The 27,793-nt window shown below is 42.3% G+C and overlaps 1 protein-coding gene and 1 long non-coding RNA gene across 2 annotated transcripts in view; both read left to right on the forward strand.

Annotated features, from left to right (window-relative positions):
- Positions 1–27,793, forward strand: part of LOC126980201 (multiple PDZ domain protein-like) — a 356,183-nt gene that overhangs the window by 24,643 nt on the left and 303,747 nt on the right. The window lies entirely within an intron of this gene.
- Positions 6,464–7,831, forward strand: LOC127010318 (uncharacterized). The gene is made up of 2 exons (XR_007763045.1): positions 6,464–7,397; positions 7,498–7,831. It is a non-coding gene; the product is annotated as an uncharacterized LOC127010318 (long non-coding RNA).

A 27,793-nucleotide genomic window follows, 5' to 3' on the forward strand; every position in this document is an offset into this window, starting at 1 on the left:
AAGTGGAGAGAGAAAGGGAGAGAGAAGGAGAGAGAGAAGGAGAGAGAGAGAGAGAGAAGTAGAGAGAGAGAGAGAGAGAGAGAGAGAGAGAGAGAGAGAGAGAGAGAGAGAGAGAGAGAGAGAGAGAGACGAAACACACACAAAACAACATTAGATATACAGAACGTTGCATCAGTAGGTCAGGCAGTCAATCAGCTTCTCAGTCTGCTTGCAAATCAGTCAGTCAGTCAGTCAGTCAGTCAGTCAGTCAGTTAACCATTCAACCAGCCAGCTAGTTAGTCAGTCAGCCAGTCACTCTGTCATTTAGTCCACCCAGTCAATCCCTCAGTCAGTCAGTCAATCATTGTCTCGTTCAGTTAATCAGTCAGCCATCCAGTCAGCCAGTCATCCAGTCAATTAGCCATTTATCTAACCAGGTAGTCAATCAGTCAATCAGTCAGTCAGTCATCTTGTAAGTCAGTCACATCGCCAACCAGTCACCTAGTCAACCAGTCAGTCAGTCAGTCCGTCCGTCAGTCAGTCAGTCAGTCAATCATCCAGTTAGTTACCCTTGAAGCCAGTCAGTCAGTCACCCACCCACCCACCAAGTCAGTCAGTCAGTCAGTCAGTCAGTCAGGGTCGTCCCGTCAGCATCGGGGTCACGTCAGCGGGACACACCGGATGGGTCATAAACGTTTCCCGAATATGACCTCGCCCGGCCGCGGTCACGTGGTTGGGCGGCTTTATGGGTCACCCTCCTCTGTGGCCGCGTGCTTTATGACCCCTGACTCGTGACCTCTGACCCTTGACCTCACCATAACGTCACGTCGATCGGTTTGTTCTTTTCCCATATGGTTGCAGTTGACATTTTCTCTTTTTGTTTTATTTTCCTACATGAAGATATTTTTTCTGCCTTTCTTTTTTATATTTTTTTGTTGTTTTTTGTTGGTGTTTTTTTTATGTAAAGTCTTGTCTTACTTTACTGTTTGTTTTTCTCTTTTTCTCTTTTTCCTCTTTCTTGTTTTATTTTCTTCTGTTGTCTTTTATTTCTTCCTCGTGGTTTAGGATAAAGAGCAAGAGATAAAGAGGATGAGAGGAAGAGAAGGAAAATGGGGAAGAGGAAGGAATGGCAGAGAGATAAACAAAGGGGAAGAAACGAAGGAAAGGAAAGGAAAGGAAAGTGTGAGAGAATGAGAGCAGAAAGGGAGAAAAAGAAGGAAGGAAGAAATGACGGATGGAAGTAAAGGAAGAGAAAAATACGAAAGAAAAAATGAAAGGAAGTTGAAGTTTTCCAATTCCTTTTTCTATCTTTTTTACATGAATTCAATTGATAAAACTTCTCCATAATCTCCCAGCTCCCATCTTTATCTCCCCTTTCTTCTCCCCTCCCTTTTTATCTCCCTCTCTTCCTCCATGGTCTTCCTTCCTTTCATCCTCCCTTGCCTTCCTCCTCTCCTAATCCTTCTTTTCTCTCCTCCCCTCCGCTCCTCAATGCTCTCTTTCCTCTCATCCTCCTCAGCATCCCTCCCAGCATCCCTCTCTATTAATCCTCCTTTTCTCTCCAACTTGGCTCCTCCATCTCAACTTTCCTCCCTCCTCCATCTCTCATATAATCTGTCACAGGAGTCTCTAAGTTGTCCTAAGTTCGTCACCCTTCCTCCACTTCTCTCCTCCCTTCTCTCTCTCCCTCTCTCGGCATGCATTCCACTTCACGTTACTGCTTCCACCTCCATCCACATGTCATTTTTTCTTCATCTCCCTTTCTGTCTAATTCTCCTTCATCTCTCCACTTTTCATCTATTCATATTTCCTTCATTTATTTCATATTTCTTTTGTTTTATGTATTTTATTTAACTTTCTTTTTCTTTTTTATTTCTTATTTGCTTTACTCCACTTTTATATTATTTTATGTATGGTGGAAGAAAGACGATAGAAAAAGCGAATAGGGGAAAAAGAAGATGTGTAGATGAAGGAGGAGACAGTGATAACGGGGAGGAAGAAGAAGACGGAAAGGAAATAAGCCACACGCTACGAAGGAAAGGAAGAAAAGGAAAAGGAAAGGAAAGAAGGAAGAAAGAAAGAAAGGGGAGAAGGAAATGAAGGAAGATGTTTGATATGCATAGTTAGCTGATTTTCATACGAGGTCCCCGGTTCCTCCTCTTCTTCCTCCGCTCCTTAATGAGACAGAGAGTTAGGAAGAGGGAGGAGGAGAAGAAAGAGGAAGAAGAGGAGGAGGATGGGACCAGAAGGGGAGGCGATGTCCCTAAAATGTCTGATAATATATACGTGATGATACAATTTACATATTAAAAGACTTTATAAATAGAACAGCTGAAGAGAGCCATTATTCTTAACTAGGAGAATTTGAAGTTATTGCTATATTATGTGTAGTAGAGGTGGTAGTAGTAGTAGTAATGATGGATAGAAGTAGTTTTGGGAGGAGGAGAAAGAGGAATGGGAGGAGGAGGAAGAGGAAAAGGAGGAGGGGTGTCGAAGTAGGCCACGAGAGGGGAGAGACGAAGATGAAGGGAGAGAATAAATAAGGGAAGTGAGGAAAGAGAAAGAGGGGAGAGAAAGAGAAGTAACCGGAGAAGGGAGAGGGGAGGAAAGGGGAGAGAAATTAGAAAGAGAGGGGAGGTAGAGGGATGGGGGAGGTGGGAGAGGTCAGTATCATTAGCAGTATTGTTTAGTTTTCAAGTTAGGGAAAGTTTGGAGACACAATCAAGTTTTAGAAGCCGGAATCTGAGCCTTAAATCCCCTCCCCCACCTTTCCCCTTCCTCTCCCCTTTCCCTTCCCTTCTGTTCCTTCTCAACCCTTTCTGCTTCCCCTCTCTCCTTCCCTCTCCTCTTCATCTTTCCCTTACCTCTCCTTTCCCTTCTGTTTCCCCTCTCCCCTTTGCACTTCCCCTCTCTCTTTCCCTCTCCTCTTCATCTTTCCCTTACCTCTCCTTTCCCTTCTGTTTCCCCTCTCCCCTTTGCACTTCCCCTCTCTCCTTCCCTCTCCTCTTCATCTTTCCCTTGCCTCTCCTTTCCCTCCTGTTTCCCCTCTCCCCTTTGCACTTCCCCTCTCTCTTTCCCTCTCCTCTCCCCTTTCCCTTCCCTACCGGTCCCCCTCTCCCCTTTCCACGTCCCCTCCTCCACCCTTCCCCTTCCTCTCCCCTTTCCCTTCCCTTCTGTTCCTTCTCAACCCTTTCTCCTTCCCCTCTCTCTTTCCCTCTCCTCTTACCCCTTCCTCTCCCCTTTCCCTTCCCTTCTGTTCCTTCTCAACCCTTTCACTTCCCCTCTCTCCTTTCCATTTCCCTTCTTTCCTTTCCTCTAATCTTAACCTTTCCTTTCCCTTCTGCTCCCCCTCTCCCCTTTCCATTTCCCCTCTCTCCTTCCCTCTCCTCTTCACCTTTCCCTTACCTCTCCCTTTCCTTTTCAGTTTCCCCTCTCCGGTTTCCATCTTTTTCCCGTTTTCCTTTCCCTTCTCCCCTTCCCTCTTACCCTCTCTTTTTCCCTCTCCTTTTCCACTCTTCCTCTCTCCCCTTCTCTCTTTCCCCTCTCCCTCTTCTCATAATTCACTCTCTTTCCCTCGCTTTCCCTTCTCTTCCCTTATCATTTTTCCTTCTCCCCTTCCCCTCCAACTTACCTTCTTTTCCCTTCTTTTCCCCTCTCTCCTTTCCATCTTCCTTTCCCTCTCCCCTTCTCTCCATTCCTCTTCTCCCCTTCCCTTTCTCACCTTTACTGTTTTGTCTCATCCTTTTAATTTCTTACCTCATTTTCACTTTATTTTTCTCATTTTTACTCTCTTTTCTTTTTATCTTCTTCCATACATCGTTCCTTTTCTTTTTTGGATTTTCCCTTTCTCTTATCATCCGGTTCTTCCTCCTCTTCTCAATCCCATCTATTCCTCCTTTCTTCCTCCCTACCTCACCATCTTCTTCCTCTCCTCCTCCTTCTTCTTCCACACCCATCACTCCTTCATTCTCTAATTAGCTCCACTTCCCTCTCTACTGGGTTTAGACACACACACACACACACACACACACACACACACACAATTAATACCCCTTCTCTTTTCACATCTCATCTTCTATCATCATCATCATCATCATCATTATCATCTATGCTACCCATCATTATCTACCCCTCTCCCTCCCCCTCCATTTTATTTTCTCTCCCTCTCTCTCTCTCCCTCTTTCTCTCCCTCCAGCGGTAAGAGCTCCAGTTAATTATAAGTATGACATTTTCACTTAATTAAAACGAGAGAAAAAAGGAAACAGGTCATGGATAGATAGATAGATAGATAGATAGGTAAGTAGATAGATAGACAAATAGATAGATAGAGGGAGAGAGAGAGCCTTTTGACATTAATTTTTAGTGTATAAAGGTGCATAAAAGAGAGAGAGAGAGAGAGAGAGAGAGAAAGAGAGAGAGAGAGAGAGAGAGAGAGAGAGAGAGAGAGAGAGAGAGAGAGAGAGAGGGGGGGGGGGTTAAGTGCGTGTCGGCCAACCTTTTCGCTAGTGTGTCGAGGCTAATGTAATGAGATTTCCTGGAGAGAGAGAGAGAGAGAGAGAGAGAGAGAGAGAGAGAGAGAGAGAGAGAGAGAGAGAGAGAGAGAGAAAATGAATACAATTTCTATGTTATATTGTGAAATCGTTTTTTTTGTCTTGTTTTCGTTATCAACATTATTTTTATTATTATTATTATTATCGCTTTCCTATATATTAAGTAGTTAAGGATTTTACTGTTAATGTCTTCTTCCCGTAAAATAAAGAGCATTAACAACCCCAAACTAAAGAAAAAAAATCATACGTGCCTGAAAATAATAAAAATAGCGATAGTTCAAGAATACGAGGGTTAATAAACTAGGAAATGATTAGTTCACTTCTTCGAATATACAGAACTCTAGTAAGGTCCCAGTCTCCCTTCCTCATAATAGAGCAGTCTGTCCTTTAAGCATCCCTTGTGCCTGTTTTCTCTAACCCAAAATAATGAGGATAAATTCATCTGATTATTAGAATTATGAAGTAACTGAGAAATAAAATAGCTAACTTTCAATATCGACAGAGCACTAGTGAAGTCTCAATCGCCCTACATCAAACTGGAGCAGTCAGCCCTTTAAGCAACCCTTGTGCCTGTTTTCTCTCACCTAAAGTTTCGTTTTCCGTGGAGGTTGGTTTCGAGGCAGACTCTGGTGTTTGGCCGCCGAGTCCTGGGAACACAAATATTAATAGTATTCCTCATTATTTCATTCACTCCAGTGGATTTTTTTTTCTGTTAAGGCCCCAAACATTTGCTCTTATGGCTACGAACGAGGAGATAGAATGGGAAAGTACTCGAGATGAAGAGAATAAAAATAATGAGGACAGTAATAATAGTAGCAATAATAATGATAGTAATAATAATAATAATAATAATAATAATAATAATAATAATAATAGAAATAGGAATATGACTACTTCTACTACCATCAGTATTCCCATTATACTACTACTACTACTACTACTACTACTACTACTACTACTATTACTACTACTACTACTACTGCTACTATTACTACTACTACTATTACTACTACTACTACTACTACTACTACTACTACTACTACTACTACTACTACTACTACCATCACTACTACTACTACCACTACTTCTACCACTACTACTACTACTACTACTACTACCACCAATGATAATAATAATGAAACAAAAATAACATTGATGATAAAGAACGGAATGCCTAAGGAAATTTCAAGTTAATCTTTTTCTCTTTATTCTTTTCTTTACTCATCTTTTACCTCCTTTTTATTACTTTTTTCCTTTCTCTCCCCGCGCTATTAATAAAGGTGAGCGTCGGGACAGACCTCACCTGCAGAGTTTTCCTAATTAGTGAAAGGCCGCGCAAGATTTACCTGTGGCGCTTTTTCGGCTCACCTGTATTTTTTTGTGTGGGTTGAATGTCGGATTTTATTTCCTTATTTATTTGTTTTATTATCAGATTTTGTTTCTCATTTATTGGCTGTTTGTTATTTATTTGTTATGTTTTGTTATGTTTATTCGTTATGTTATTTATTTATCATTTATTTATTTGTGTTTTTTCATTAGATTTTATTCCTTTTTTTATTTCTTTCATCTATGCCAATTCCACTTCGTTTTCTCCTTGTTCTATCTCACCTTTCTCCTTCATTATTTCCTTCACATCTTCATTTTCTTCTTATTCATTTTCATATATATTTTTCCTATATTTTTATTTTTATTCTACTAATACAAATGCTTCTTATCCTTTTTTTCTTTTCCTCCGCCTCTTCCTAATCCTCCTCATCCACCTCCTTCGCATCTTCCTCCTCCTCCGCCTCCTCCTCCTCCTCCTCCTCCTCTTTAATTTCTCTAGTGTGTGTTAATGACCCTCACTAAAGAGGACCTTAATCTCTCTCTCTCTCTCTCTCTCTCTCTCTCTCTCTCTCTCTCTCTCTCTCTCTCTCTCTCTCTCTCTCATCACACTTTCATCAATATATGTAATTTTTTTCCGCTATGACTGTGGTTATTTTTCCCTCGTATTTCTTCTGGCTTCGCATCTTCCTCCTCCTCGTCCTCCTCCTCCTCCTCCTCCTCCTCCTCAAGATTACCCTACCTTCAAAGGCTCTGTGATATGGCTTCAAAGGATAGTAGGGAAATGGTGTTGGTATTGGTGGTGGTGGTGTAAGGCCTCTGAGTGGCTGTGATGGTGTTGGAAGGTGTATTTTTTTGTGTGTGTGTGTTTTTGTTTGTGTGTGTGTGTGTATGTGTGTGTGTGTGTGTGTGTGTGTGTGTGTGTGTGTGTGTGTGTGTTACTGTCGATCTTTCTTTCCTATTACTACTACTACTACTACTACTACTACTACTATCATCTTTTCAGTCGTCAAGGAAGGCTATTTAGATATTCTCTTTCTACCTGAAGCATAAATCATCCCACTAATTAGCTCACCTGCCCTCATCTGCTACGTTTTTGGGGCTGAGGAATGAGATAATGAGAGGATAATGAGAGTGAGGTAAAATATATATACTAAGATGGAGTGTAATAAAAAAAGATCGTTAGGGGAAATTAATGTTAAACTGTGGAATAAAGAAAAACATGGAGAAAGGTAAAATTTTGGAATCGTAGGAATAGAAAGTAATTAGAATGATGAAAACTGAATGAATATGAAAAGGAGAGAAGGAAAATAGAAAGGAGAAAGGGAAATTGAAAAGGATAGAGGTGAAGTTTAGGACTAGGAGTAATAAGATGATAAAAATAATGAAAATGAAAAGGAGAGAGGGAAAATGAAAAGGAGAAAGGGAAATTGAAAAGGATAGATGTGAAATTTAGGACAAGGAGTAATAAGTTGATAAAAATATTGAAAATGAAAAGGAGAGAGGGAAAACGAAAAGGAGAAAGGGAAATTGAAAAGGATAGAGGTGAAATATAGGACAAGGAGTATTAAGTTGATAAAAATAATGAATATGAAAAGGAGAGAGGGAAAATGAAAAGGAGAAAGGGAAAGTGAAAAGGATAGAGGTGAAATTTAGTACAAGAAGTAATAAGTTGGTAAAAATAATGAAAATGAATGAAAATGAGAAAATGAGCATATTGAGATTGAGATAAAGAATAAATATAGTAAGATGGAGTATATAATAAAAAAGAACGTGGAGAGAAATTAATGCTAAACTGTCGAATATAAAAGAAAAAAAAATAGGAGAGGTAAAACGTTGGAGTCGTAGGAAGGAAATTTGATAGGGAGGAGGAAGAAAAGAATGAAGAGAAATCTGAAAATAAAAGGTAGGGAAATAGTCTGAATTTACTAGGGCGGGAAAATATATTAAAAAAAAACAATAGGACGAGGAGAGAAAATGGGAATGGTCGTAAAGGAGAGCTAGAAAAATACAATGAGAAAAAAAAAGATAAAAATGAAGACAAAAAATTAACTGACCGAGGAATAAGTAAAATAAGAGGCCGAAATAAAGTGTGAGAGTTAGGGAGAGAAAATAAATGGAAAAAAGTTATTGAAAAGGGAGAATAAAATGGAAATGGTCGTTTTGGTGAATATAAAGACGAAGGCGAAAAAAATGAAGATTGTAAAATTGAGAAAAAATAACTGGCCGAGGAATAAGTAAACTAAGAGGCAGAAAAAAATGTGTGAGAGTTTGGGAGAGAAAAAAAATAATATAGAAAAAAATCATTGAAAAGGGAGAACTGAATTGAAATGGTAGAAAGGGAGGGTAAAAAATGCAATGTGGAAAAAATGAAAAGATTAAATTAAGACAAAAAAATAAGCATGACCGAGGAAAATAATGAAGACGGGGAAGTAAAAAAATTAGTGAGGAAAAAAATTGGTTAGCAAGAAAAAATAAAACTGAAAAATAAGTAGAAAAAATTATACGAAGATAACGTTTATTTATTCATGGACGGGACGAAAAAAAAAAGATAAAGGGAATTGAAGTTAAGAGGATTAAAAAATCAAGAGTAATAATTATGATGAAGATACCGACCAAGGGAGAGAGTGTAGAAGAGAAATAGAGAGAGTGAAAAATCGGAAAATGAGAGAGGGAAGAAGGAGCAGAAGGAGGTTTAGGAAGAGGAGAATAGGAAAGGGAAGGAAGAAAGGGAAAGTTATGAAAAAAAGGAGAATGAGAAAGGTAGGAAGGTAGAAATAAAGGAGTAGAATGAGAAGGAAAGGGAGGAGGAAGAGTAGAATTAGAAGGAAAAGAATGAGAAAGGGAAAGAAGGAAAAGGAAAAGGGGACGAGAAGAAGAGTGAGAAACGGAGGAAGGAAGAAAAAGTAAGAAAATGGGAAGGAAAATGAGGAGTAGAAGAAGGAGAATGACAAAGAGAAGGAGCAAAAGAAAAGAAGGAGGTGGAGAAGAAGAATGAGAAACGGAAGAAGGAAGAAAAAGTAGGAAAATGGGAAGGAAAATGAGGAGTAGAAGGAAGAGAATGAGAAAGGAAAGGAGGAAAAAAAGAAGGATATGGAGAAGAAGAATGAAAAACAGAGGAAGGAAGAAAAATGTAGGGCAATGAGAAGGAGAATAAGGAGAAGTAGGATGATTAGGAAGAATAGAATGAGAGAGGAAAGGAGAGAAAAGAAAAAGAGGATGAGAAAGAGAATGAAAAATGAAGAAAGAAAAAAGTAGGAGATGAAAAAGGAAAAGGAGGAGTAGGAGGAGGAGAATAGGAAACGGAACAAGGAAAAGGAAAAGGAGAAGAGAATGAGAAAAGGAGGAAGGAAGGAAGGAAGAAAAAAGTAGAACAAGAAGAATCGAGGGGTCGTAAAGTAAGGAAGAAAAATGAAGGAAGAAAAAAAAGTAGGAAAATGAAAAGGAAAGTGAGGAGGAGAATAGGATACGGAACAAGGAAAAGGAACTGGAGAATGAGAGGGAAAATGAGAAAAGGAGGAAGGAAGGAGGGAAGAAAAAAGTAGAACAAGAAGACTAAAGGGATCGTAAAGTAAGGAAGATAAAGTAGGAGGATGCGGGGAGTAATATTTCTCGTGGGCTTAAAATAATTACACAAAATATGAGATGAAGATTTAACCCAAAAAATTCTGGGGAAAAAAATGGAGAAGAAAAATGGCGTCCTCTACTCACATACTACCCACAAGAAAAATTAATATGAGTAGAAAATAAAATACACGCATGAAGATATTATTTGGAGAAAGTAAAATCCACCAATTAGAAAAAAATATGTAGAAAATAAAATACACACCAATAAATAACATATGTAGCAAGTAAAATCCACTTACTACCCACAAGAAAATAAGTAGAAAATAAAATACACATGAAGATATATGAAGAAAGTAAAATCCACCAATAAGAAAAAAATAAGTAGAAAATGAAATATACACCAAAAAATAATGTATGTAGTAAGTAAAATTTGGTCAAGAAAATGATGTAGAAAGTAAAATCCATCAATAAGAAAAAAATAAGTAGAAAATGAAATATACACCAAAAAATTATGTATGTAGTAAGTAAAATTGGGTCAAGAGAATGATGTAGAAAGTAAAGTCCACCCTTAAGGAAAAAAAGAGAGAGAAACTTAAATGCCTTCTCCTTTTTTTTTCCTCAACGATAAAGTAAATAAGAAGTAATGAAGGAAAAATTGTTTGTAATAGGAAATAATTAAGAGTAAACTCGTGGCTTTACTAATAAAAATAAATAAAAAAACACAAAAGGGAAAACTTTACAACTCAATTTCTTGCTCATTTCCGTTCTTGCCAAAATTGAGTTCCAGAAAAAAAAAACCATCGAAGAGGAATCAAAATAATAAAAAAAAAACAGGTGAAACTTTTAAGGGCTTAGGAAAACACGAGGAAACAGAACACGACTTACAAGACAATAAACAACTTTGGATAGAAAAAAAAATATACATAAATAAATTCTAAATAACATCCGAGTACGTGTCATGGAATAAAAGGGAATAAAAAGTTTGAAGTTGAAGCTCGAGTGAGGAATTTGTTTTGGGAAATAGGCTTGTCGTTTTACTGTTAGAAGTTGGGTGAGTGAGGAATGGAGGAAGGGAGAGGAGGGGGGGAAGGAAAGGGAGATGTGGGGGGAAGGGAGAGGAGAGAAAGAGAGGGATATGGTTGACGGGAAAGGAGGAAGGAAGAAGGAAAGTGGGGGAAGGGAGAGGAGGGAAAGAGAGGGATATGGTTGAAGGGAAAGGAGGAAGATAGGGGACGGGAAAGGGGGAAGGAAGAAGGAAAGGGAGAGGATTGAAAGTGAGGGATGTGAGGGAAGGGAGAGAAGGGAAAGGGAGGTATGTGAGGGAAGGGAGAGATGGGAAAGGGAGGGATGTGCAGGAAGGGAAAGGAGGTAGGGAGACGAGGGGAAAGAAGGAAAGGGAGAGAGGGGAAACGGATAGATATGGAGGAAGGGAGAGGAGAGGGAAGAAGGAAAGGTAAAGGTAGGGGAAGGGAGGGATATAGAGGAAGGGAGAGAAGACGGGGGAGGTTGGTTGCCAAGGTGTGTTAGAACCATCCTTACCTGGTTCGAGTTTCCCAGGTGAGAGAAATGTAGGAGAGCGGGACAGGAGACAGAAATGAAATGGAATGAGATTGGAGGGGGATTAGTATGGAGAGACAGACAGACAGAGATAGACAGACAAACAGGAAGCGGTGGCTGAGTGGTCAACATGCCGGTGTGGTGAGCCCGTTTGCTTAGGTTCGAGTCCAATTAAAACATCGCGGAGTGGCGGAAGATGACCCACATGTTGTCCAGATCTTCAAATAACCTTTAACTTTAGCGACGTCGTTCAAGAGGATCACCAGGGGGCAAACAGGAGTCATATATCAGGGGAGTCACTATAAATAAAATTCGTCTGCGCCACTAACGGCCTGGGGTCACCAAAGAGGCCCCTCAAAAAAGGCTACAGGCGCTATAAAAAAAAGACAGAAAGACAGATAAACAGACAGAATTAAAGGGCGATAAGAAATAACAGAAAAGGGGAACATGGATAAGATAATAAAATGAGTTGAAAGACATACCAAAAACACACACGGAAAAGACAAGTTTATAAAGAGAGGAAAAAGAAGGAAAATAGAAAGAAAAGGGGAACATGGATAAGATAATAAAATGAGTTGAAAGAGAAACAAGAAAAAAAAAACATGGAAAAGACAGGTGTTTAAAAAGAGGGAAAAGAGGGGAAAAGAAGAAAAAATAGAATGAAAAGGAGAAAAAATAATACACTTCACATTCTAAAGCCAAGAGGTAAAAAAAAGGAACATGGATAAGATAATAAAAGGAATTGAAAGACACACAAAAAAAACATGGAAAAGACAAATGTATACAGAGAGGGAATAGAAGGGAAAAAGAAGGAAAAACAGAGAAAAAATAATACACTACACGTTCTAAAGCTAAGAGAACTAAGGAGGAGTAGGAGGATTAGGAAGAATAGAATGAGAGAGGAAAGGAGAGAAAAGAAAAAAAAAGAGGATGAGAAAGAGGAAGAAATATGAGTGAGAAAAGAAAGACAACATAAGGAGTAAGAAAATGGTGAAGGATGAGTATTTTTTTTTTCCCTCTCAGAACCTCCTTTCCTCATATGTCTTCCTTTCCCTCTCCTTCCATCATCATCACATTTTTCTTCATCGCCGCTTCTATTTTCTTCTGTCGCCCTTCTCTTTCCCTTCCCTCTCTTTTGTCTTCATATCGTTCTTCCTCCTGCTATTGTTTATGGTCCTCCTCCTCTTCCTCTTCCTCCTCCTCTTCCTCTTCCTCTTCCTCTCTTTCATCCTTGCATTGTACTTTTTTTCATTCCTCGTCATTATTTTTTTTTATTTTATATATTTTTTAACTTTCCTGTTTTGCTTCCTCTCCCATTTTTCCTTACTCTTCCTCCTCCTTCTCCTCCTTTTCCTCCGCCTCTTCCTTTTCTTCCTTCTCGTATTGTATTTTTTTTTCATCTCGTCATTATTTTTTTTTCATTTTATATATTTTTTCACTTTCCTGTTTTGCTTCCTCTTCTAATTTTCGTAGCTGCAATTCCTCCTTTTCCTCCTTTTCCTCCTCCTCTTCCTCTTCTTCCTCCTCTTATTCATCTTTTTCATTTCATATTTTTTTTCACTTTCTTGTTTTGCTTCCTCTTCTATTTTTCCTTGCTAATCTCTTCCTCCTCCTCCTCCTCCTCCTCTTTCTCCTCCTCCTCCTCTTCCTATCTCTCAAAAAATCAGCTTTCTTTTCCTCTCTTATCTCTGTTTTTCTTTATTTCGCTTCATCCTTTTAGTGGAATTGGGCAGACCACGAAATCTTGGTCAGGTAGTTTAGGAAATCACTCAGGGGGAAGGACCGATTGCCTCTCTCTCTCTCTCTCTCTCTCTCTCTCTCTCTCTCTCTCTCGCTCTCTCTCATTCGCAGTGACTACCCATGTTTTCCCCAGAGAGAGAGAGAGAGAGAGAGAGAGAGAGAGAGAGAGGGGGTCGTCTTTGTCTCTTCTCCATCGGTCGCTGAATAGAGACCGGACAAAAAAAAGTGATGAGGAAAGAAAGAGAGAAAGAGAGGAGCAGTGTCTTTCCTTTCTCTTTTTTTTTTCCTCCTTGGTGACCTGCGTAAGAAAAGATGCTGCGACCCTTTCTATTTTCGCATCTTCTTCCCCCTTTTCTTTTCTTCCCTTTTCTATCTATCTATCGATCTATTTATCTATCTATATCTGTGGTTCTATTTATGTATCTAGAGAGAGAGAGAGAGAGAGAGAGAGAGAGAGAGAGAGAGAGAGAGAGAGAGAGAGAGAGAGAGAGAGAGAGAGAGCAGACTAGACTTCGTTCGAAACAAGAAGTAGTTTATTGGCTTATTCATGGTCGTAAATAAGCCAGTGGAAAAGGCGGAGGAGGAGGAGGAGGAAGAGGAAACGAAAGAGGAAGAAGAGGAGGAGGAGGAGGAGGAGGAGCAATGAGGGGTGAATATTTTGAGGGCAGCTTGAAGGTGTCCCCATCTTCTTCCTCCTTTGAAGATGTATAGGAGGAGGAGGAGGAGGAGGAGGAGGAGGAGGAGGAGGAGGAGGAGGAGGAGGAGGAGGAGGAGGAGGAGAAGGAGGAGGGATATAAAAGAAAGAAGTAAAAAATAATAAAGAAAATATGATACCCTAGAATACGAATAAAAAATGAAAAAATAAAGAAAAAAACACTCATTTCACAAGCTCTCCCTTTCTCGGGCATTATCTTGACGTCATTTCCGACAATATCAATCAGCCTGACACCTTTCCCTACACTCACTCTACGAACTACCTTTCCTATTTGAATTATGACTGCATCCAACGTATCAACTCTCTTTCTGTTAGTTAATAGTAGTATGAACAGGTGTGTATTATGTAGTATATGTTAGTTTTAGTAGTACGGTGAAAATAGGCAGGGAAAAAAAGGATTACTCGTGATGTTTGGTGAATTTAATGAAGGCAGAAAAAAAAATGGAAAAAGAGGAGTAGGAGGAGGAGGAGGAGGAGGAGGGATAGTAGGTGGATTAAGAAGAAGAAACAAAAAGAAGAAAAAAGAAAAATGGAGAAAATGAGAGTAAGAAGAACATGAACAAGATATAGAACGAAATAAAGAATGAGAATCTAACGAAGGCAAAAAAAAAAGGAAGTAGAGGAGGAGGAGAGATTGCAGATGGATAAAAAAAAAGAAACAAAAAAATGAAAAAAAGTAAATGAAGAAAATAAGTATAAAAAGAACAGGAACTCATTACTAACTTAATTCTTATCTTTTACTTGAATTTCCCTCTCCTTTTCCTTCTCTCTCTCACTTTCTTTACCTCTTTCTCTTTTTCCACACACCGAATGGAGGAGACGTGGAGATGAGGTGGAGATAACAGAGGTGAAGGTAGTGGAGATTAGCGTTGTCAAATTATCGTACTCAGCGCATCGCATTTTCGTAGGTTCTGACTCATAACTATAGCAAAAAAAGAGCGACAATTATCAATAAATAACAATCTCAACGCCAACTTTAATTTTCTGTTGTTATTTGTGTAGGTACGAGAATTTGAGGCTTAAAAAATGATAGATATAATGTTCAGTACGATAATCTGGCAATGTTGGTAGAGAGAGAGAGAGAGAGAGAGAGAGAGAGAGAGAGAGAGAGAGAGAGAGAGAGAGAGAGAGAGAGAGAGAGAGACCCGTAACACCGCCACTTGTATTCTCTCGTAATAATGTAATAATAGAAGTGTTTAGCGAGTAAGAACATCAACACATAATGCCTAATCTCTTCAAAGGAGGTAAATTAGATGAGGTAAAGAGCAGGTAGGGACAGGTAGGCTGATTAGAAGGGTCGAGTGGCACGCTAATGTGATATAGGAGTGGAATACAGGTAAGAGAGAGAGAGAGAGAGAGAGAGAGAGAGAGAGAGAGAGAGAGAGAGAGAGAGAGAGAGAGAGAGAGAGAGAGATCGTTTAAGAAGGTCAGGTAAAGCTTAGCAGAGCAGGTGAGGATTATTAAGTAGAATAGAGGAGGAGGAGGAGGAGGAGGAGGAGGAGGAGGAGGAGACAGAGCATTTAGTTTCTGGTATGAAGGAAGATGCTAGCGGCGAAGAAGGAAGAAGAAGAAGAAGAAGAGAAGGAGGAGGAGGAGGAGGAGGAGGAGGAGGAGGAGGAGGAGGGATAGTAGGTGGATTAATAAGAAGAAACACAGGTGGACGAAGAACAAGAACAAGAAGAACAAGAAAAAGATGAAGAAAAATATGGAAAATAAAATAGAAAAATGTTAAAAAAGCAAGGAAAATAGGAGGTAAGGAAAAAGAAAAAAAGAAAAGAAGAAACGAGGGGAAAAAGCAAATAGAAAAGACCCCCCCCAAAAAAAACCGAAAAAAAAACCCGAAGAAAAAAATGACGCAACGAAGCCTGAAAATCACAGTACCAAAATTACGAGGGAGAAGATGACAGGAACGACGAGGAGGAGGAGGAAGAGGAGGAAGACGACAACTACGAGGAAGAAGAGGAAGAGGAAGAGAACGACTACGAGGAAGAGGAAGAGGAGGAGGAGGCTGCCGCAGTGCTCGGAGGGATGCAGGGAGTAAAGAAAGGCGGGAGTGATATTGCAGAAAAGATGCATTGAATATCTTGCTTTCCTCTGCCCTTAAAGAAGATGGATCAGCGAGAGAGAGAGAGAGAGAGAGAGAGAGAGAGAGAGAGAGAGAGAGAGAGAGAGAGAGAGAGAGAGAGAGAGAGAGGGAGAGAGAGAGAGAGAGATGGAGGAAAGAGAGAGAGAGAGAGAGAGAGAGAGAGAGAGAGAGAGAGAGAGAGAGAGAGAGAGAGAGAGAGAGCGAGAGAGAGAGAGAGAGAGAGAGAGAGAGAGAGAGAGAGAGAGAGAGAGAGAGAGAGAGAGAGAGAGAGAGAGAGAGAGAGAGAGAGAGAATGGAAGGTGAATATATTGAGGGATTGCTTTGAAGAATTGGAGAAAAGACTGTGAGAGAGAGAGAGAGAGAGAGAGAGAGAGAGAGAGAGAGAGAGAGAGAGAGAGAGAGAGAGAGAGAAATAAATACCTGTTGTGGGTCCTTTCTTATCGTCCATTACCCTCATGAGCGGTGGACAGGTGAGAGAGAGAGAGAGAGAGAGAGAGAGAGAGAGAGAGAGAGAGAGAGAGAGAGAGAGAGAGAGAGAGAGAGAATGTGCGAGTGTCTGCGCGGTGTGGTGGCCTTGCATCCTCTCTCTCTCTCTTGCTCTCTCTCTCACCCTCTCTCTCTCTCTCTCTCTCTCTCTTGCTCTCTCTCCCTCTCTCTCTCTCTCACTCAGCCTCTCACTCCGTCCCTCTCCCTCGACGAGAACGGACGGTCACCTCCACCACGCGAGGAGTTGACTGGTGTAGTCTTCAATCACCTCCACCATCACCACCACCACCACCACCTCAAACGAGAGAATACAAGTGGTGGTGTTTGTGGTCTGTCTCATCTCCACCACCTCCACCTCCATATCATCTCCACCTCCTCCACATCACCTCCAGCCTCCACCTCATTTCGGAGTGGGAGAAAGAGAGAGAGAGGGAAAGGGAGAGTGAGAGAAAATAAGGGAGAGGGAAATAAAGATAAAAGATAAGAAAGAAAGAAGTGAAGGGAAAGAAAAGATAAAGTAAGGAAAAGTGAAAACGTGAATCTTTCCTCCGTGTCTTGATTTTGAGTGAAAGAATAAAGAAAGAAAGAAAGAGAAAGAAAGAAAGGGAGATAATAAAAGAAAGGAAGGAAGGAGGAAGTTATGTTTTGAGCGACACGTGCTGCTGTGAGCCCGCCCTCCTCCCCTTCCTCTCCCTCTCCCAACCTCTCCGTTCTCTCTCCCTTCCCTCCCTTCCCTCCCTTCCCTCCCTCAGAGTCCTGCATTCGCCCTCAAACACGTGCAGGAGAGAAGGAGGAAGAGGAGGAGAAGGAGGTGGTGAAGGTTTTGTGGAGATTAAGAAGTGGAGGCAAAAAGAAGTGGAGTGAAAGGTTGTGGTTAACGTCTCACTACACCTAAACTCCACCTCTACTCCACTTAACTCCACCTGCCACAGAGGAAGAGTAAAAAGAGGAGGAGAAAGAAGTTGGAAGCTGCTAAGTGGAGCGAAGGAAGTGGACGAAAAGGAGAGAAGGAAGTTGAGAGAGTGGAAACAAGAAAGTGGAAGAATAGAAAGAGGAGTGGAGTGTGTGATAACATTTCCTCTCCACATCAACTCTCACTCTTCCACTTACTCCCGAATCCACAACGTCATATAAGTGGAGAGGAGGGAGTGTGGAGTGTAGCCAAGTCCCACCCCACTCCACAACTTCCCCACTCTTCCACATACTCCCCAATCCACAACAAGGCATAGAAGTGGAGAGAGGTGAGTGTGGAACGATAAGTCAAGCTCCACCCTACTCCACATCTCCCCTAACTCCCCAGTCCACCAACACAGGGCAGGAACAGAGGAGGGGTGAGTGTGGGGTGTTCAGGCAAGCTCCACCTCACTCCACACCACTCCACACCTCCCCCATCCACCACAGAGGGCAGGAACAGAGGAGGGGTGACTGTGGGGTGTTCAGGCAAGCTCCACACCACTCCACACCACTCCACACCTCCCCCATCCACCACAGAGGGTAGGGACAGAGGAGGAAGGGGCAGTCAAGCGGTTCCTCACATGTGGTTGAATCGTGACCTCAGAGCCTGGAGATAAACGGTTTATTTCGCTGTGGTGCCCTCCCCGCCCTCTCCACGCCCTCTCCACGCCCCTTCCACGCCCTCTCACTCCACTCCCCGCCCCTCACGAGTCCTGGGAGAGCGTGGGAGTGCTTGGAGTAACGCCGAACTCAAGGGGGGGGTCGCCGCTCCCCCTCGCAAGCGAATTATTATGCTGATCTACGACGATATTTGTGACCTCCCCTGGCTCCACCACCACCACCACCACCGCTGCTGCCTCCACCTCCATCACCACCACTGCACCTCCACTACAGCGTCACCAGCATCCACCTTCATCTGCCACGTATGATATTGAAACAGCTGTATCACGTGACCTGCCCTCCCCCCCCTTCCTCCCTCTCCCCCGTGCCCCTAATATGACCTTGACCTCGTGCCGTTGACCTCACACAGCCTTAAGTCGTCCTTCCTTGCTATCATCCTTTCCCTTTCCTTCCTTCTCTTTTCCTTTTTTTTTTCCTTACTGCAGCCTCGTGTCCTGGTTTTCTGTCACGAGTTTCCTGGCACCACCACCATCACCACCACCACCACCACCACCACTACCACTATGACCACCACCATCATCACCATCACCACCACCTCCATTCCGACGATATTTATTTCCCCTGCAACCAGCAAAGCCAAAGAAGTGAGGAGCTCGTGTGTGTGTGTGTGTGTGTGTGTGTGTGTGTGTGTGTGTTCTCATTATTGCACACAAGATGACGCCGGTACGAAACGCCTCAGGTTGTGTTGCGCTGTGTTGTGCTGAGAGAGAGAGAGAGAGAGAGAGAGAGAGAGAGAGAGAGAGAGAGAGAGAGAGAGAGAGAGAGAGAGAGAGAGAGAGAGAGCTTTGTGACGTGAATGTTTTAGGAAAAAGTCTTCTCTGGGGAGCTCTTAGTGGTGGTGGAGGTGGTGGTGGTGGTGATGATGAAGGGAAAGAATTTTAATGTTATTGTGTCCTCGCCTTTTCCACTTTTTTTTAGGTAGGGGGGAGGGAAGGGAGGAGGAGGGGGCGGTGATGTTGCCGTGTGAGCGGGTGTTGTGATGTTGACGCGCGGTAGTGGTGATGATGGTGGTGGTGATGTGTTTTGTTTGGTGTTGACAGGTGGTGGTGGTGGTGATGATTATGATGATGTGTTTGTGTCATTATCCCGGTTGGTTTATGCGTTATTTGTGTATGTGTGTGTGTGTGTGTGTGTGTGTGTGTGTGTGTGTGTGTGTGTGTGTTTCCAGGTACGTTTGTGTTTAATTACAGCGCGTGTGTGTGTGAAAATAATACACCAGATGACACGTGTTATTGCAAGTCCCAGTGTGTGTGTGTGTGTGTGTGTGTGTGTGTGTGTGTGTGTGTGTGTGTGTGTGTGTGTCTCCATTTCCTTTTCATTCCATTTTTGAAGTTGTCTTAGGAGTGTCTGACTTGGGAGGGAAAGAGAAAGGAGGGAGGGAGGGAGAGATGGAGGGAAGGAGGCATGAAGGAGGAGAGAGGAGGTGTCTGTGGTCGTATGTGTTTGTGTGTTTATGTTTGTGTGTGTACCATTGTCATGTCGAGCTAGACGGAGGAGGAGGACGAGGAGGAGGAGAAGGAGGACGAGGGAAGGAAAACAAAAAGGAGAAGGAGGATGATGAAGACAAAGAGAAAGATAAAGATAGCCACAAGAAGGAAGATAAAGATAAAGAAAAGCAGGAAAACTATGATAACTGAAGTCGTAGAGAGAAACTAAATAGGAAGACTTTGATAGAGAAGGTAAAGGAAAATGAAACTACGGAAGAGTGAAGAAATGAATTTGAAAAACATTATGGAAGAAAAAAAATTAGGAAGTGGTAGAAGGAAACGGAGTAGGAAGAATAAAAAGAAATAAAGATAGGAAGAAAAAGAGAAGGACGAGGAGGAGGAAGAGGTGGAATCATGGAAGAAAGAAAAATAAGGAAATTGTAGAAGTAAATGGAATAGGAAGAATAAAATGAAATAAAGATAGGAAGAAGAAGAGAAGGACGAGGAGGAGGAAGAGGTAAAATCATGGAAGAAAGAAAAATTAGGAAGCGGTAGAAGGAAACTGAGGAAGAAGACTAAAAAATAAATAAATAAAGATAGGAAGAGGAAGAGGAGGACGAGGAGTAGGAGCAGGAGGTGGAAGCATGAACTAAGTACCTGTGTGCCTGTGAGTGTGTGTATCTGTGTCTGTTCTATTGGGGATCTGTCTCTCAGCGTGGCGGGAGGGCGTGAGGCAGGGGGGCCGCGCGGGGTGGCTGGGCTCTGGGAGTGTCTGGCGCCTTCGAGGTAACATTAGCGAGGATAATCGTGTTTGAGAGGAGAATGAGCCGCGTGTGTCAATCCTCAGGTGACGAGACAGTGAGGCAGTGGCTGGTGAATGCACGGAGGGGGAAAAGGAAGAAGAGGAGGAGGAGGAGGAAATGGGACGGGACGAAAGAAGGAAAGACAGAGTGGTGGAAGGAACTACGAAGGTATGAAAGTAAAGATAGAAGAAGAAATGACAGAAAAGAATACAGAAGACCAATAGATGAAGATAATGCGTAAAATGAGAAAGAGGAAAGAGAAGGAAAGGAGTGGCAATGGGAAGGGGGTAAAGGAGGAAGAGAAGGGAAAAGAGAGACAGTTGAACGGGATAGAAGTTAGGAAAAAAGAAAATAATGTTGGAATTACTTAAAAGGAAGGAAGGATAAATAGATAAAGGAAGATAAGACACAAGAAGAGAAGATAGAAGAGAATGTAGAAGATGAGTAGATAGGATAAAAGGATAGGAATAAAGATAAGAGTAGGATGAAGACGTAGATTAGGAGGAAGGAAAAAAGAAACAGTGAGAAGGGGTAAAAGAAGGAAAGGCTAAGAATACTAAGAAGATGATAGGAAGAGAAGATAGAGGAAAAGAATTTAAAAGAAACGTAGATAGAAAAAGATAATTAATGAAAAGGTAGAGAAGGTGGAGGAAGGGAAATAGGAAGAGTGAAAAAGGTAGAAAGTAGAGAAAGAAACGCAATAAGGATGGAAGGAACTAGGGAGAAATGAAGGATGAGAGATTGAAAAATAGAAAATAGAAAATAAAAAAAAGAATAGAAAAAAGAAGACAGCGGGAACGAGCTTAAAGTAAGAAAAGAAACGTAATAATGCTGGAAGGGACTAGGAAGGCATGGACGATAAGTGGATAAAAGAGGAGATGACAGAAGGGAATATAGAAGAAGAAAAGTTGATAGAAGATAATAGGGAAGGAAGAGGAGGAAGAGGTTGAAAGAAGAGAGAAAGAGAGGGGGGGGTGGGGGGGATTGAAGGAGCAAAAGTGGAAAATAATGGAATAATGGTATAAAGAACAAGGAAGGAAAGAAGGATAAGGAATGACAGACTTGAAAGAACGAAAAAAAAACGTGATAAAGTGAAGAGAAAGGAAAGAGGTAGGAAGGAAGAAGAGAAACGAAGATAAGTAACGAGAATTGGGATTATAGTTGCGACAAAGAGGAGTAAGAGAAAGAGGCAGAAGGAAGAATGGAGAGAAAGAAAAAAAAAGTTATGCTTTTGTGTGCATGACTGAAGTTTAGACGAAGGAAGAAAGAAAAGAAGAAAGGAAGGAAGGAGAAGAGAGGAGAAATATGGTTATGGTGGAGAGGAGTGAGGGAAGGAGGTAGAAAGGAACGGAGGAAAATAGGAGAGAGATAAAGTAATGGGAGGGAGGATTAGATAAAGGGAGAGAAGGGAGAAGGAGAGAAACGAAAGAGTAGGAAGAAAATGAAACGACGGATGAAGGAAGTAATAGAAAAAGAGGTAATGAAGAAAAGAAAAAGAAAAAAAGGGAATGGGAAAAAGAATGAAGAATGAGACGAAGGAAGAATAGGAGAATAAGACGAACCGAGGAAATAGAGACAGGAAAATTTAAGCCACGTTAGACTATCACGAAAAAGGGAGTGACAGGAAAAATGTAAAGGAGAAAAGAAAGAAAACTAAGGAAAAGGGAAAAAGTATGAAGAAGAAGACGAAGGAAGAATTGGAGAACAAGACGAACGGAGGAAATAGAGACAGGAAAATTTAAGCCACGTTAGACTATCACGAAAAAAGGAAGTGATTGGAAAAATGCAAAGGAGAAAAGAAAGAAAACTAAGGAAAAGGGAAAAAGTATGAAGAATGAGACGAAGGAAGAATTGGAGAATAAGACGAACGGAGGAAATAGAGAAAGGAAAATTTAAGCCACGTTAGACTATCACGAAAAAAGGAAGTGATTGGAAAAATGCAAAGGAGAAAAGAAAGAAAACTAAGGAAAAGGGAAAAAGTATGAAGAAGAAGACGAAGGAAGAATTGGAGAATAAGACGAACGGAGGAAATAGAGACAGGAAAAGTGAAAGGACGTTAGACTATCAGGAAATTCATTTATGTCATCCTGCATCGCCGTTCAGTTAATTAATAAATCCCTGATTGGATGCATGTCAACACCAACACCGGTACCACGACTCCCAACGACAATACCAGCAACACCACCCCCACCACAACAACCACTATCCTCACTACCATCACCACCACCAACACCAACTCTAAAAACAACACCCACTATCACCAACACAGCAATTACTCCACTTTCAACTCCTCACCATCACCACCACTAACACCACCACCGACAGGTCTTCTGGTGTCTGTTCTTCCTATGTATTCCTATGTATTCCTCCACCATTACGCCTCCACTGGTCCTCTCCACCGCCGCCCAGACAGACAGAATGCTACAGCGCTGGAGTGAGATGCTTCGCCCGTATTTCCCCGCGGCAGACGTCCACGAGGGTGTTAATGCATTCCGGATGAGCCGCGCTGGCGTGATGTATTAATATTATCCTCCCAGTCCGTCCCTTTTAGTCCGCAGAGAGAGATTGTCAGCGCGGGTAGCCATTGGTGAGAGGGAGGAATGGGGAAGGGAGGGATGATGGAGGGAATGAGGGAGGGATGGAGAGATTGTCAACGTTGGTAGCCATTGGTGTTCTAGGAAGGGAAAGGAAGTAGAGGAGGGAGAGGAGATGGAGGGAAGGAGAAGGCTGGGAAAGGAATGAGGGAGAGAGGAAGGGAAGGGAGGAAGGAGAGGAGAAAGGAAGGGAAGGAAAGAGGAATGAAAGGAGGGAACTGGGGAGGTAGGAAGAGATAGAGAAGGGAGAAAAGGGGTAGGGAGGAAGAAGAGAGCAAAGGAATGAGGGAGATAGAAGGAGGGAAGGAGACAGAAAGGGAATGATAAAGGTAAAAAGGGAGAAAAGGGTATACAAATGAGGGAGGGAAGTGAGGAAGGAAAGGAATGAGGGAGGAGACAGGTGGGGAGGAAGGGAGGGATGTAGGGAGGAATGAGAAAGGAAGGGAGGCTTGTCAAATGCTGTCTGGCTCGATATGTCTGGGGTTTATGCCTATCTCTCTCTCTCTCTCTCTCTCTCTCTCTAACACGCCATTCCTGCTCCCGTTTAACTGTTTTCTCCTCTCTCTTTTTCACTCTTTTCCCTTAGCTTTTTCTATTCTTCGCTTCTCCCCCCTCCCCCTCCCTCCCCCCCCTCCCTTCCTCCTCCCCTCCCTTCCTCCCCCCCTCACTTGGCCTTTCCCCTTTCTCTGTAAAATAGTCTCTCCTCAAAACAGAATATGGAAAAACGTTGAGTGCCAGTCCGCCGTCGAGGAAAGGAAAAAAAAAGAAAAAAAAAGGAATGAGAGAGAGAGAAAGAGAGAGAGAGAGAGAGAGAGAGAGAGAGAGAGAGAGAGAGAGAGAGAGAGAGAGAGAGAGAGAGAGAGAGAGAGAGAGAGAGAGAGAGAGAGAGAATAAGAGTTTAAGACATTGTAAGATAAAAAAATAATTTCCCAAGTGGTAGGTATTGAGAGAGAGAGAGAGAGAGAGAGAGAGAGAGAGAGAGAGAGAGAGAGAGAGAGAGAGAGAGAGAGAGAGAGAGAGAGAGAGAGTAAAGGGGCTCAGTTGTCTCGAAGCTCCTGATTGGGTATCGAGAAAAGGCGATTTGTGAAGCCTACTTATTTTTTTTTCGTTTTCCTTTTTCGTAATGTTTTTCGTATTTTCGTATTTTTTCGTATTTTTTCATATTTCTTTTTTTTTCCTTTTGATTTTCTTTAGTGTCTTTTTTTCATTATTTTTCCATCTTTCTGTTTTTGTTTTGTTTTTCTCTTTGTGTTTCTTATACGTATTTCCTTTTTTTTAAATTTTCTGTTGTTTCTCCTTTTTCTTTGTTTTCCTTTTTTCCTTGTTTTTCCCATTTTCTGTTTGTTTTTTCCGTTTTCTTTGTTTTGATTTGAGTTTCCCAGAAATCGGAAACGCACCTTTGACGTTCCACCTTTTTTTTTTACCATTTTGAGAGAGAGAGAGAGAGAGAGAGAGAGAGAGAGAGAGAGAGAGAGAGAGAGAGAGAGAGAGAGAGAGAGAGAGAGAGAGAGAGAGAGAGAGAGAGAGAGAGAGAGGAAATGAGATAGACATGGTAATAGTGTGTTTGTAAAGAGTTTAGGCTTGTTATTGTTTACGTGAGCGGAGAGAGAGAGAGAGAGAGAGAGAGAGAGAGAGAGAGAGAGAGAGAGAGAGAGAGAGAGAGAGAGAGAGAGAGAGAGAGAGAGGATGGTAGAAGACTGACAACTCATTTTCTTTTTCTGCCTCTGAAATTGCTCTTCAGTCTCTCCTCCTCCTCCTCCTCCTCCTCCTCCTCCTGCTTATTTCCCTGCTGTTCCACTTCCTATTCTACCTCTTACACGCACGCACACACACACACACACACACACACACACACACACACACACACACACACACACACACACATACACACACACACACACACGCAAAGGGGGGATCGAAGCTTCCAGTGTATTGCTAACAAATTGCTTCCAGCCAGCCAGGAGAAATGGAAGGAGTGGAGAGAAGTGAAGGGAGGGAAGGGGAGGGAAGGGAGGAGGAGGAGGAGGAAGAAGGGAGAAGATGAAAAAGGAAGTAAGGAGGGTCGGGAGAAAGACGTAAGATGGGAGGATTTTTGGGGGAGGTGGAAAATTAGAGAGGAGAGAAAGACGGGAAGTGAGAGAAAGAGAAGGAGAGGGAAAAGGAAGGGAGGAGGAGATGAGAAAGGAAGTAAGGAAGACGGTAGAAAGACCTAAGATGGGAGGGGTATTAGGAAAGGAAGAATGGGAAAGGGAGAGAAAGAAGGGGAGTGAGGGAAAGAGGAAGAGGAATAAGAGAAGGAGAGGGAAAGGGAAGGAAGGGAGGAGATGAGAAAGGAATTAAGAAGGACTGGAAAAAGAGGTAAGATGGATGGGTTTGGAAGAGGAGGAAAAGGAGAAGGGAGAGAAAGAAGGGAAGTGAGGGAAAGAGGAGGAGGAGTAAGAGAAGGAGAGAGGAAGGAAAAGGAGGAGGAGATGAGAAAAGAAGTAAGAAGGACTGGAGAAAAGAGGTAAGATTGGAGGAGAAGGAAGAGAAAGAAGGGAAGTGAGGGAAAGAGGAGGAGGAGGAGGAGGAGGAGGAGAGAGAGGAGTCATTTTTCCCACACCTTATTTTTCCCCTATTTCTCTCCCTCTTTTCACTGTCATTTCCCTTTCCTTTCTCTTTATTTCCCTTCCCCTATGACTCATCTATTCTGTCCCCTCACATTCCTCTCCTATTTCACTATTTGCTTTCCTTTATTCTCCTCCTAATTATTTCCTTCCCTTGTTACCCGTTTCCCAGTTTTTTTACTATACTGTTTACCCCATATTTTTTTTCTCCGTGTTTTTTTCCTTTTTTCATTTTATTCCCCTCAATTTCCCCTCGTTTTCCATTTTTTTCCATTCCTATATAGCCCTTAATTATTTCCCCTCTCCCTGTCCCTCCCTCCTTCCTCTCTTTCCCCTCCCTTCTGTTTCCCACCCCTTCCCTCCTCTACCCTTCCCCTCTCATCTTCCTCCTTTTCCCCTCCCCTAATTACTTCATCTCTCCCCTTCTCTCCCCTCAATCTCCCTCTCTTCTCTTCCCTTCCCTTCCTTTCATTTCTCCTTTTCTTCCCTTCCTTTCATCTCCCCTTCCCCTCAATATCCCCTCTCTTCCTTCCCCTTCCCTCCCCTTCCCCTTACTTCTCCTCCCCTCCCATTCTCTCCCCTCCCCTTCCACTTAGATCCCCTCCCCTCCCACTTCCCTCTTTTCTCTCCCCTTTACATCGCCTCTCTCCCCTTCCCTTCTCTCCCCTCAGTTTCCCTTACTTCCCTTTACCTACCCCTTTCCTTTCCCTCTCCTTTCACCTCCCTTCCCCTCACTTCTCCTTCTCCCTTCCCCTCCCTTTTCTCAGATCCCCTCCCCTATTTTCCCCTCACTCCCCTTCCTTCCCCTCCCCTCCCCTCCCCTCTCCGCTATCCACCTGCCCTGCCAACCAGTCACCTGAGGGCCAATTAACTACGTTTCTCAACAAGAGGAGAGAGGGATGAAAGGGAAAGGGAATGGGGGAGGGGAGGGGAGGGGAAGAAGGGGAAGGAGGGGAGGTTTTACGCATAGGAGGGTTTGTTTGTGCACTACGGGAGGGTATTGATGGAGGAAGAGGAGGAGGAGGAGAAGGAGGAGGAAGAAGTGAAGGTGGAGGTTGTGGAGATGAGAATGGAGAATAAAGAGGAGCAGAAAGAAGATAACAGGGGAAAAAGGAGAATAGAAAGAGTGAAAAAGGAGAAAGGGGAAGGGGATAACGAAACGAAAGAGGAGGAGGAGGAAGAGGAGGCGAAGTAAAAGAAGAGGAGGAAGAATGAAACTGAGGGGAAAAGTAGAAATAGAAAAAAAGAGTGAAAAAGGAGAAACAGGAGGGGATGACGAGAATGAGGTGGAGGAGGAGGAGGATAAATAAAAGTAGGAAAAAGAAGACAAGGGAGAAGAAGAAAAAGAGAAGGTGAAAAGTAGAAAGAGGAGGAGGAGGGGATGACGAGAAAGAGAAAGAGAAGAGGGATGGATGGAGACCAGGAGTGGAAAAAATAGAGAAAAAAATGAAGGACAGGAGGAAAAAGAAGAGTAAAATCAGTCATCATCATCATCATCATCATTATAATTACCAATATATCATTACCCAAAATAATTATGAACGCAAGAAAAAAGGTTATTAATTTTGACATCGCATTTAACAGTAAGACAATATTGGCAGAGAGAGAGAGAGAGAGAGAGAGAGAGAGAGAGAGAGAGAGAGAGAGAGAGAGAGAGAGAGAGAGAGAGAGAGAGAGAGAGAGAGAGAGAGAGAGAGAGAGAGAGAGAGAGAAGGGACGGGATGGTAAGTGAAACAAAGCTTGACAAATCCGTAGACTTTCACCCAACATAATAAAACTCGTTCCGCCCTGACTGATGGACACCACACACACACACACACACACACACACACACACAACTAATGGTCCTTTTCTCTCCCTTTTCCTTTCTTTTTCCTCCTCTATCCCTCTCTTTCTCTTCCTCTATCTCTCGTCATCTTTTTTTTTTCTCCCTTCGTTCCTCATTCATTTCTTTCTTTTCTCCTTTTCTCTGTCTTTTTTCCTCACTCCTGTTCTATGCTTTCCCTATTTCTTACCTCTCGATCCCACACTCTTCCTTTTTTTTTCTTTTTCCATCCCAATCTCACTCTTTCTTTACTTTCCTCTTTTCCTCCGTATCTTTTTAAGTCACTCCTATATGTTTTCCTTCTTTCATAACTCTCTCACTCCCACACATTTCCTTTCTCCTTCTCTTTCCTTCACTTTTTCCTACATGTTTTCCATTATTAAACCTTTTCTTAATATCTACTTCCATTCTTTACACCGGTCCACACTTTCCTGTCCTTCAACTCTTCTTTCATTTCTCTCTTCTCACTCTTCTTCTCTCCTTCCTTCTCTCCTTCCTTCCCTCTTTCATCTTCCGTCTGTATCCTCCTTTCCTTTACTCCTTCCTTTTTTCCTTCCCTCCTTCACTCTTAAGTTGCATCCTCTCTCCTTCTCTCCTTCCTTCTCATCTTCATACTCTTAACTCTCGTCTCTATTCTCCTTTCCTTCACTCCTTCCTTTCTTCCTTCCCTCCTTCACTCCTTAGTTCCATCCCTTCTCCTTCTCTCCTTCCTTCCCTCATTCATGCTCTTAACTCGCGTCTCTGTTCTCCTTTCCTTCACTCCTTCCTTTCTTTCTTCACTCTTAAGTTGCATCCCCTCTCCTTCTCTCCTTCCTTCCCTCCTTCATGCTCTTAACTCGCGTCTCTATTCTCCTTTCCTTCACTCCTTCTTCCTTTCTCCTTCACTCCTTAGTTCCATCC

The sequence above is a fragment of the Eriocheir sinensis genome, chromosome 43, assembly GCF_024679095.1.
Source record: "Eriocheir sinensis breed Jianghai 21 chromosome 43, ASM2467909v1, whole genome shotgun sequence".
NCBI classification, from domain to species: Eukaryota; Metazoa; Arthropoda; class Malacostraca; order Decapoda; family Varunidae; genus Eriocheir; species Eriocheir sinensis.